Raw genomic sequence first — 12,348 nt, forward strand, 5'->3', positions numbered from 1 at the left:
TATTTTATGGATATTAATGTGATAAAATATTTTTCCTAGAACATCAATTTAATAAAAAGTCTTCATCACCTATATGATATTTGCAATTTGCATTCGATTTACGCAGAAAGTACATCATTCACTTATAAAATTTAATACGACTATTTTCAAATTATTTAATACGAAATGCCTAATAAATTACTAAAAGCTTATAAATAGATAAATTAATTTACGCACAATCATCATCACTAGGTACATAGTATAAAACAAAGTCGCTTTCTCTGTCCATAATATTATGTCCCTTTGTATGCTTAAATCTTAAAAACTACGCAACGGATTTTGATGTTTTTTTTTTTAAATAGATAGAGTGATTCAAGGGGAAGGTTTTAGTATAACTATTATTAATTAGGTTTTAGACTGTGGTTTTAGACAAAGCGGGTGAAGCCGCGGGCGGTAAGCTAGTTATTAATAACTCAATTTTTGTAGAAGAGTTTTCAGGATAGATTAAGCCATGTAAGCAGATTCCATGACAGTAGAGGAATTACCTATGACTATTCTCTGTTCAATGCACATAATATATACCTACACAAAACAATGAAAGTTCCCGTAGTAATATTAAAGAACAATTTAGGTACCTACTTACTTAATTGTAAAAATTAAAATATTAAGATACGGTTAACAATATAATGATTAATGATACAGTTATTTATAAAGAAAACAAAACAACAACTAATTTTTACACTTGTCTACGCGCTCTTGAATATTTTTATCTGTACCTACTCATTTAAACCTACTTATCCAAATATAAATATGAAATAAATAACAACCAAAACAAATAAACATAGTTACTTAATTATAATTTTTTAATTTTTTTTTGTCGGAAATTACTAAAGAAATTAAATTTTTAGATTGTTACATATTTGTTTCTATATTACGTTACATACATAAAATTATATAAATTTAATAGTTTGAACATACAAATAAACTAGTAATGTACGTCATACAAAATAAATGAGCATTTTTTGATATAATTTGTTAATTTTAATTCCTTACATATTTAACATCCATTAATATTTTATTGTGTTATTATAATAATTTGCGAAATTATTTAGAAAAATAATTCATAAATTAAAAAATAATATTGGTGAATGTATTATAGTACATAATACTATAGGTAGCTACATAAAAATAATTTTGTCACATGTTTGTTATCACATAAGCAAAATACTTTGCTGATCTTGAAAGCTAGGTATTTTGAAGTCAGCTTTATGTTTCAATTAACCGATTTCAGGAACTCAAAACTGCTCATCCATAACGCTTACGATGTAGGAAGTTTTTTGAATAAGTGTTTTTATTTAAGTATTTACAAAATAAAAACGGGTTAGCTTGAAAATTAGCATTTAGATGAACCAAGATAGAATGCCAACTTTGAATGCAACCACTCGCATTTTGAATCATTTTCAAAATATTCCCAAGGCCATTTGTAATTTGTAATACAAGAACACTAAATTATTCCTGATATAAAACACAACAACAATAATAGATAAACGTATACTTACTAGTGTAAATGACAGAACCGAAAAATCACTACCTAGTGCAGAGTACAGACTACAGAAGCTATTAGGTATAGAAGTTATGAATTTTTCAAAAATAGACAAAAGTATTTAAGTATTGATAAACAGTAGTGGTCTGAGCTGGAACTCCGTAGATGTATTTAACTGAAAATTTTCAGAACGTTACGGATGTTTTAGGGTACGGTACCGACAGAGTAAAACGGCACCCTATTACCACAGTCTAACAAATTTCTATATAGTTAATGTGATATTACTGTGACTTCACTTAGGCATTACACTTGAAAATTTCGGAGAAAATTTTTTCAATAAATAAGTACATAAAATAAGGATATAATATTATATTATATTTTAGAGGGATGGCATTCCTCAATCTCGAAACGAAGAAACTTTTTTTGCACTATATTGTGAACGGTAACTAACTAGTAGGTAGGTACGTATTCAATTATTTTTTAAAGACATGTCAGATTAAAACTTAAAAGGGGCTGTCGATAATCCAGGGGCCGGAGTACCGCAAGTCTTCCGTATTGCAATTTTAAAAAGAGTCCTTCAAAGAAATAAATCATCACGGAACCCTCAGTACCACCCTCAGTCCGAGTCGCACTTAACCGTTTTTTTCGTTTCACGAGATCCAACCGAGAATGCGGTGTGTATTGTGCAGGGCCAAGGATTTATTCAAATTATTTTTTTGTTTAAACTATGTGACAGCTATATGTCACAAACAAAAAAAAATAATAATTCAAAAGCAGAATGTTTAAGAGGTAATAAATCAATTGTTATATTGCACTAATTAGCACTAATATGTAAAAGTCATTGAATAAAAGAACGTTTTTATTGAGGACGCGGACGGCACTACTCGTTATTTGTCATAATTAATTGGCGAGGCAAGGTTCGGGACTGGAAACTTCCCTTCTTGGTTAAATATAGTTTCAATATTATGCGGGAATTAAATATCACAATAAAAAAATGCAAAAACAAAAATACTTACTTTTTTTTTTGTTAATTTTATGAACAATGGTTTAGCGATAAGCGGATGTGTTACCTGACAAAGTACCTTTGACGTGAAGAGCGAGTCCTTCAATGAGGACGTCTCCTCTTCGAGTAGCAAATTTAAATTATGTTTTTAGGGTTCCAAGCCCTAAAAGGAAAATAACGGAACATTATAGGATCACTTTGTTGCCTGTCACTTGTCAGTCTGCCTGACGACTCTAAAGAAGACCCTATCCCTTCTCAGGAACTTTAGATAGAATACTCGAGTCTATGGTCCCTTGAAGCTATGAAACAATCAAACTCACGAACCACCGCATTAAAAAGACACAGCCGTGTATACTGCAAATTTTCGAAAATTTCGACTTTTGCAAAAGAATCAAAATCTACAGCGTAATTCTCGTGAAAATTAAGTCTTGAAATTTAGTAAACAGCAAAATCTTCTAGGACAGAGGAAAATTGCTAAAACATATATTTAAATTTGCAATATAATAAAAAATAGGTTTGTTTGGAGCCCTCGACGGGCGATTCATATTTTACACAACATAAATATTAGTGTAGCTATAAATTAGCAAAAACAAACCAGTGTCATTGCTGAATGTAATACCTAAGTATTTAATATTAATTAATAAAATCAATATTAATTTATTGTTCTGAATCACGTAGTCCAAGTTTATTTCATAATATATGTAGATCAGGCATGTTTAATGAGTTACATAATGTGATCTGAAAAACAAAGTTGTTCGTGAAAGGGTGTTTTTGCGAGGCATATTTGGCGCTCACCTACTTTAAAAGAATTGCATTATTTGTAAAGTGTTGCAATTATTATAATCTTTGCCCGCTATAGATAGCGGAATTTTAATGAATGCGGATATGATTGGCTAATTACTAATATAGGTCACCGTATGTGAAATGTATGTTTATTTTTGAGCCGGACGGATTAACAAGTTTTGGTGAATTTCATTTTGTATAGGTTCTATGACTTTATGTCCAACGACGTCATAACCTTATGTCCTATACATATGAATTAAGATCAACATGGCACAAAATAAAAATCTTTAAAATTATGCAACAGATTTTAATGCGGTTCTTATTCTTAATAATAGATAGAGTGAGTCTCGAGTCTTTATCTTTTGTATACCTTCATCGCTCTATACCTACATATATATAAAAATCTCAATTATCACAATGTAAGTTACCACTCACTACACTCCTCCTCCGGAAATACAGGACCGATTCTCTTGAATTTTTGTGTTTGAGTAGATCTGAGTAGAGAGTAGATCTGAATCGGCGAACATCTATCCTATCCTACTAATATTATAAATGCGAAAGTTTGTGAGGATGGATGTGTATGTGTATGTTTGTTACTCTTTCACGCAATTACTACTGAACCAATTACAATGAAATTAATTAATTTATCACGATCTTGTTGGGCCTATAGACAATACGTTAATTTCAGGAGCAGATCGCAACCCAACAAAATGTGTACAATTATTATTACAATGCAATACAGTTTACAGTTATCGAAAGCAATAGTTACAATTCATATTTAAAAATTTAATATAATTTAAAATTAGATTGAAAAGAAAGAAATTTGACATACATATAGAGGGTAACTTGGATTCATATTTACACACAATTCATATTTAAAAATTTAATATAATCTAAAATTAGATAAAAAAAGAAAGAAATTTGACATACATATACCTAGAGGGTAACTTGATTCATATTTACACACAATTCATATTTAAAAATTTAATATAATCTAAAATTAAATAAAAAAGAAAGAAATTTAGCATACATATAGAGGGTAACTTGGATTAACACATAGGATAGGTTTTATCCCGGAAATCCCACGGGAACGAGAACTACGCGGGTTTTTCTTTGAAAACGCGATCGCAGCCGCGAGCGGTAAGCTAGTTTTTCATAAGCCTCAATGATAGTAAGGTAGAACAACGTTTGCCGGGACCGCTAGTTGGTAATATAATATAATTATTGATTAGAATCCCCGGGCAAAAAGCTATTTGTCTATGAAAGCATAGAGGCTTGAAGTGGATCGATATCAATTTGATATGTTAGTTTAGTTATGATATTGTGAGTACATTTATTATTTACTATTCAGTATTTTATGTACGTAAGTAGGTAGGTACATTTACAATTATGTCAGGCATGTTAAACTTTACTATTTTGATTTTAAGTATATAAGTATCTATTCATTTTAATTAACAACTTATAGTACCTAATATTATACTATATTATTATATATGTGGTAATACTAGCTGTGCCCCGCGGTTTTAGTTCATTAGGTCTGCTCCTATTTGGAATTAGCGTGATGACTAGAGCCAAGTTAGAGCCCTGATAAATATGTATTAAAAATCTCGAAATATGAAAATATAAAATGGAGTGAAAAAACTAGAATATGGAAAAAAATATGTACAAAAAAATAAGTTGACAACATTTTTAATAAACATATTGTTAATAGTGAAAATTGAAAAAAGTAAAAAATTACAATTTAATCAACTTCCATTTCATTAACATTTGAAATGCACAACAATAATCACATGTTTTACCATGATTACTTACGAAAAGAATTTCTAATAAATTTATTATGTAAATACATACTATTATAAACAACATTATTAGAACTTTGGTGGACGCAGAAGAAATAAAGCTTCGGGATATTAACAGGATTAATCCAGTAAAGTGCAGAAGAAAATTCACATCTGAGGTTAATATAAATCCGGGCCCTAGTGATGATATTAATATAAGTAATATAGCCCATACTCTTTATGCCAAATCCGAAGCACGGTTCCTACGATTAGCGTGTTTTCTTCAGCTTTACAATAATAGTAAGTACCTATAGATTAAAATAACCCTCATTATATAAAATTACCTGTTTTTTTACATGTAAGTAGTTACATTTACTAAAAAGTTATTTTAAGCTCAATCTCGTAATCGACTTCGAATAAACTTTCGGATAGACGATCTGCTAGGTGCTAGCCCAGGCTCCACTCGTGTGGACATATTTTGCATTTATTAAAAAAAGTAGGTATAAAAGTTATTATTTCAATAGAGGCGGAGTCAAATTTACTAACCAAAAATCATTTAAATCATAAACACGCCTTTTTCGTGTATAGATTTAAAACAAAAAAAATGACATCCTATGTTATAAATAAGACACTATTCACCAAGTATTCACCAGTCTTACAAGAGTAGGTATCATGAGATTTTATAATAAAGCGCGTCACACACGGTGAAGACCCGAAATTTTGTAGGTCATTAATTGTAACAGGATGGCGGTTCTACAGGGGTCTTAGTACGCAATGACAAAAAGAAAAATGATGGTCAGAACGCTGATACCGAAAGTATCTTCACCGTGTGTGACGCGCTAGTCTTGGTAAAGTAAATTACGCATTACAAAGAGGTTTTAGTAACGTAGGACGATGAAAGAAAATCTATTGTCTACAATACAAAGACAAAGGTGATTTGAGCTGAATGGACGTCTTTACACCTTTATATTAGTTCGATGGAAATCAGAACTTTTATAAGCTGATTATTATTAATATTGAAGAAAGTCAATGTACCTTCTTCAATATTCATTTTATAATTCTTGACTTAGAAACAAAATATATTGAACAAAGAGAAGTCATTGGATATTTATGAAATAGATAGAATTCTGAGCTATTTTTTGCGGTAATGATGACTTTTAAAATATATATGAGCTATTGAAATTTATGCTTTATTTAAATAGCGTAGTTATATAAATACTTCAAAAGTCAAATTTAACAAACATACAAAAAATTCATTGAATTTGTCACGCACTAGCGGACCGCGGGGGCGGCTAACCGCGCGGTTAGCCGCTTTCCCATTTTAATATGCAATCGCTTTTATGATTAGTGCGTACAATCATAAGCGGTTGCATATTAAAATGGGAAAGCGGCTAACCGCGCGGTTAGCCGCCCCCGCGGTTAACCGCTAGTGCGTAAGAGCGCTAAGGGCACTTACTGTGCATTTACATCAAACGAACAGAGCTCTAACTCTAGCAAGAGCAAGAGCTAGAGCATTCTTTCGTGATCTTTTAGTGTAAATAAAAACTCGTATTCAGTGTTGCAGTATTAGAAGTAAGAACATTGCATATAATCTTTTCAAACGCACTAAGAACAACGAAATAATGCTCTACGCCTGTTTACACTTTACGTTCAAGAAATATAAATATTTATTGAAGCCCTGAAGCCTACCTAGGAAAGTACCTACACATGATCAAGAAGTAAGTTCATATTTTTACATACATGCCAATATAAATTTATGGACATAGGGAGAAATGCAGACACCCCCTGTCTGGGATTGACAAAAAAGAATTTGTAAAATATTCAGTGTATGTTTTTATGAAACATTTATGTGTTCATGTTTTGTTGCGATGGTGCTCAGTTATATCCTGCTTAAGGAACATTAATAGCATATTCATTATGCTTTAGAGTTTAGACTATGCGTTTAGACCTTTATACATTTTAGTTTCATAGCATTCACATGCTTTATAAATAAGGGCGGGGTTGATGAATGATATTGATGGACTCCTATTTTCATTATAACAGGAACCGTTTGAAACAATCAAATATATAGCTCATAGCTGTGTTATGTGTATACAAAGTATAGTAAATATAGTCAGAAACAGCATTTAAAACATATTTTAAAGGTATACCTAGCAGTGTAGGTATATAAACAGCGTTTAAACATTAGGTAACTACTACTGTTTCAGAAAGCATTTATAAAAAAGAGACGACGAGAAGCTCTATAAAGTTGCTTAACAAAAAGTTCAACATAATGTGTCATAATTTTCTTCTACAAGAAGTCTGAGATGAGATGAACAAAATATGGTTTCAAAAAAAATTACATTCAAAGTCAGTTTCTTTTGATGAGTAGGTACAAAAAATTGAAGACAATTCAAATATCATTCAATTTTTTTTGGTAATTTAAATATAAGTAACTAATACGTTTAAAATCACCTCACTCGATAAGTGCCTACTTATTGTCTGTCTGGCGCAGGGCGGTAAGAAGCATAGCGCACCTAGCTAGGGTTTATTTCATGAATGTGTATATACCCTCTATATGCAGTCTCTTTTTCGTGTGTATATTTTGTAACGCCCACACGTTAGAAGAAGCTTCGGCTATCGTAAACCCAATAAATATTATTTACAAGGTCTGATGGTAATCCATACATAACTTGACATTACATGAAATAATAATCAATTCCGTAACAAATACATTGTAACCGCGGTGCGCTATCATAAGTTATGTACACTGTTATAGATAGTTAATTACATATAGGAAACTGTAAATTGTTTTTTCCTTCGTAATTCGGTCTAAATATACGACTTACCTAAGGGATTACAAACGAATTGGTAACATCCTCGATAATAACGACAATCCCTGCAGCAAATGAATTGGATATCTTGCTGTGTTCCTTACTTACAGTGAACTCATTTTTTATTAATTAAATTTGTTTAATCACATACCTAGGTTATTTCACATTTCAAATGTAAGGATACAATTTCTGGTTCTGCCCTTTGCCATAGCCCGTAGCAGTAGAGTTTATTTCGAAGCAGATAATGCGTGTATTCTTTACTTTTAAAAGGAATAAAGCGAAATTAACTAGGCTATAACATTATTACCACATCTATTATAACTACCATAAACTAGGCACCAACCTTGAAAACATGTCAAAATTTTGCCATAAGTAGATAATTTAAAAATTAACGATGCTCTAGAATTCGCGTGAATTTTATTATATGCTATACTTGCTAGAGATATAATATTATAGTTAGTACATGTATTAATTACAGATTACGTATAATCGCAAAATCTTTGCCCTAGATATAAGCTTGAATAACATAATGATAACATTAAGACATATATTTCAAATGTTTAATTACTCTTAATGTATTCCTACTAATTTAACACTTTTTTAATTACTCATAAACTTCGCATACTATGTGCAATTTTTTTCGTAGTTAGGTACCTTCTGTAAAAACATAAATTGCAACAATGCCAAATAAACAACTGCATAACAACGACGGTTTTTTGATGCATAACAATGTATCGTTAATTATTTTTTAACATTTATACAAAGAATTTGTTGATTCAACCAGACATTGTTTAAATGTAAGTATCCAATTTAGGGAAATAAGAGTTGTTCTTAATTTAATGCAGTTATACGATTCCTGCCAAATAAGTACATAAGTGAAAATAAATTGTATTGTTTCGGAATAAAGAGCGGTGTTCTCGTTTACATTAGTCATTAAAGAGTCATTACGGGTGTACACTTTCAAACAGGGCTCAGTGAACAATTAAGTACCTACATCAGAATGGTATAATTTGGAGGTCTATCCAATTTGGACTCGTGGCAATTATAATATTATCTATTCATATTTTGATACCGTCAAAGGTATCAGGTAGGATGCGTTCACTAAATGCGCAATACAGGCTTGTACCTAGCTATTACCTATCTGTTACGTGCATCGATCGTTTACACATGCAAATCACAGACGAGCACACACCTGTAGTGCAGCCTCCCTGTGGGGGCTCGTGGTGGTCACCCTGCTCCATTTCATGTCCGTCTGAAAATACTTTTCAATTTCATTTAATAAATCGCATTGTCACGACGTATGCAATTTTCCAACGGGCATTTTCTTGTTACTATGTTTTGTTTGGTAATATGTTTAATGGTTTTTCCGATGGAGTTGTTGATTAAGTTAATTGTACCTACATGCAGGTTCTTTTCAATTTGTAAAAGGTATAAAATATGTAGTTATTACAAATTACAATGAAAATTAATGAAACTTGTGTATAGGTATATTTGTGTAGTGTAGGTATATTATAGTGCATCTGCCTGTTATGTTAGGTAATAGGTATTAAAGTGTATAAAAATATTTATCTATAAAAATATTTTTAAATGCTAATATCAGATCATTATCTTCAGAATAGTTAGTATGGTTAGTTACTGTTAAGAGTACCTCATACCATTACCCCAAACAAGGTTTCGTAAGCAACTTGGAACGATGGATAATATTCAGTAATACAGATAAATATTAATTAATTCGATATGTCAATAAATCAACGCACATATAATATATATCTTCTTTTTAATATATATAAATCTCGTGTCACAATGTTTGTCCTCAATGGACTCCTAAACCACTCAACCGATTATAATAAAATTCGCACACCATGTGCAGTTCGATCCAACTTGAGAGATAGGATAGTTTAAACATGTAGGTACCACGGGCGAAGCCGGGGCGGACCACTAGTCTTAATATATATAAATCTCGTGTCACAATGTTTGTCCTCAATGGACTCCTAAACCACTCAACCGATTATAATAAAATTCGCACACCATGTGCAGTTCGATCCAACTTGAGAGATAGGATAGTTTAAACATGTAGGTACCACGGGCGAAGCCGGGGCGGACCACTAGTTGCAGTATAAAATATTTACATATGCAACACCAAAATACTCGCCATTTTATTTCAAATGCATTTGATAGAAATTTAAATCAACCTTAATTATTGAGTAAATGAGCAGCGCTCTATTTCGGCCGGTAAAATCGGAAATATATCCCCAAATTGGGCCTAATTTAATTATCCAGGCATAAAATAATTGACAGTTTGAGTTGGTTATTATTTTATGAAGCAAACTCGACTAATTTATACTTAGATATACCCCGGTAATGTTGTTAATTGAACTAAATATTTAGATTTGATTAAGCTGATAAAGTAGTGTGCAAAAATAGGAAGCAAATAAAACAACATGTATGTTCATCCATTTATTGATTACTTCATAAACATCCTTATACTAATTGTTACAATACGCGAAGTCGGCGTGTAAATTTTAACATCGAGATAAATACTTGTTAAATTACCATGTGAAATCTTAATAGAAAATACATACTTAAGAACTATACATTCGTAGAGGACGATTGTAGTTATAAAGTATAATGAATATAATATCATTCTAAAAGTAGCAGTACCTACATTGTATTCAATCCGTGACTTTAAAAATTTTAGCCCAAATTTAAAAACAGGTAACTAGGTAAAACTTTTAAAGAAATGTGCATAAAATAAAATACATTATTCTTAACAGTTTGTTGATTCCAATAGGTATTATAAAAGTAATTCGCATATCTTTGCACAATTAATCACCTTTGAGAAAAACAAGAGCAAAAACGATACATAATATTTTGCGGTTAAAAAAGTTAAAATTATTCGATAGACAAGATTACTCTTAACGTTTTTTATTTCACAGATTCAGACAGTCATTTAATCAGACATCTAAGCAGTAGTTTGTGTTTTACAACATCTATATTTATCGAATGTTTGAAATAAGTAAGTAATAAGTATTTTTATATCAAGAAAGATGGAGTACAATTCCAATCACATTAATATATTGAACATATAGTCAAGGGGATTTATCCTAAATATATGTTTTTGAGGATACAGGATGCTGATTCAAATTGTCGATATTACACCTATTCCCGGATTTCATTCCACTCGATACCTATCTACTTATTCACCCATTTTCGTCACGGTCTTTATGATGTTGAGTTATTACATGATCATAGATATATTGGATGATCTTAATTATAATATACAAAACTTACTTAAATTAATAAAAAACGTTAACTAAAGAGGCCGGTTATTGTTACCCCTTGAATGTCTTTAAACATTTTTTTTCACGATACATACTGACTAGGAAAGAGGCAATGTAACTTGGTTGAGCGTAGCAAATTATGCTTATTATTTAGTTTATTTAAGCGTACGTAGTAAACGAAGCTCGTCCCACCTAGATGGAGAATAAAGGACGGAAAGCTTACAAATTCATTAAAAATCCAACCATTGAGACAAATAAGCGTCCTTGGAACGTGGTTAAATGTAGAAATGGATCGTGTTTAACTATGACTCTGTATAAATAGTCCTGGTAAATAGTTTTAATAGCCGAGCCCCTTTGAAGCGCTGAGGACGTAGGTATTTTATGTGTAAATACCGTGTATTTAAACATAAAATATGTCCTCAGTGCTAGGTGTCCGTAGACACTTCACACAATAAACACGATAAGCTGCAGCAAGTATGATGCTATAATAAATGCATGCGCTGGCTTCGAACGTATTCGTGTTGTCGCTTTTTTGTATAAATTTATGCCGTTAATTCCCAAAAATCAAGCCCTTCATCTTCTCTTTACGAATAAATGAAAATTTGCCTCACAATTTCGAAAGGAGTTAACTTTTGTCGAATTTGTCTCTATGGCTGGTCCTACATAATACAATCACATAAAAATTTGATATAAAACGGTATTTATCTTTTTATTGATTTCATTTTATGCTGCCTTGTCTTACCAAAATGATAAGGTTATACCTGGACAATGCATTCATTACAATTTTTTTGTAAAATCTATACATATAATAAATCTGTAGAAGGGTCAATTCTAAACATTGAAAATATTGAAAAAATAAATAGCAGGGAGTGTTACTGGATCGATACCAAACCCAAATATGTGATTAAAAAAATTTTTGTCTGTCTGTCTGTCTGTCTGTCTGTATGTGAAGACATCACGTGAAAACTACCGGTTCGATTTCGATGAAACTTGGTATAATTATACCTTATTATCCTGGGCGTAAAATAGGATACTTTTTATCCTGGAAAAATACGTAGAAAAAAATTGATTTAACCGCGAACACACGTTGCGTATTATTATAGGCTTAGCCGTATTTGGGTCCAATAGATATTTATAAGATGTCATTGTCAGAGTTACTCAAAATGGA

This window comes from Colias croceus, chromosome Z (genome assembly GCF_905220415.1).
Source record: "Colias croceus chromosome Z, ilColCroc2.1".
Classification (NCBI taxonomy): Eukaryota; Metazoa; Arthropoda; class Insecta; order Lepidoptera; family Pieridae; genus Colias; species Colias croceus.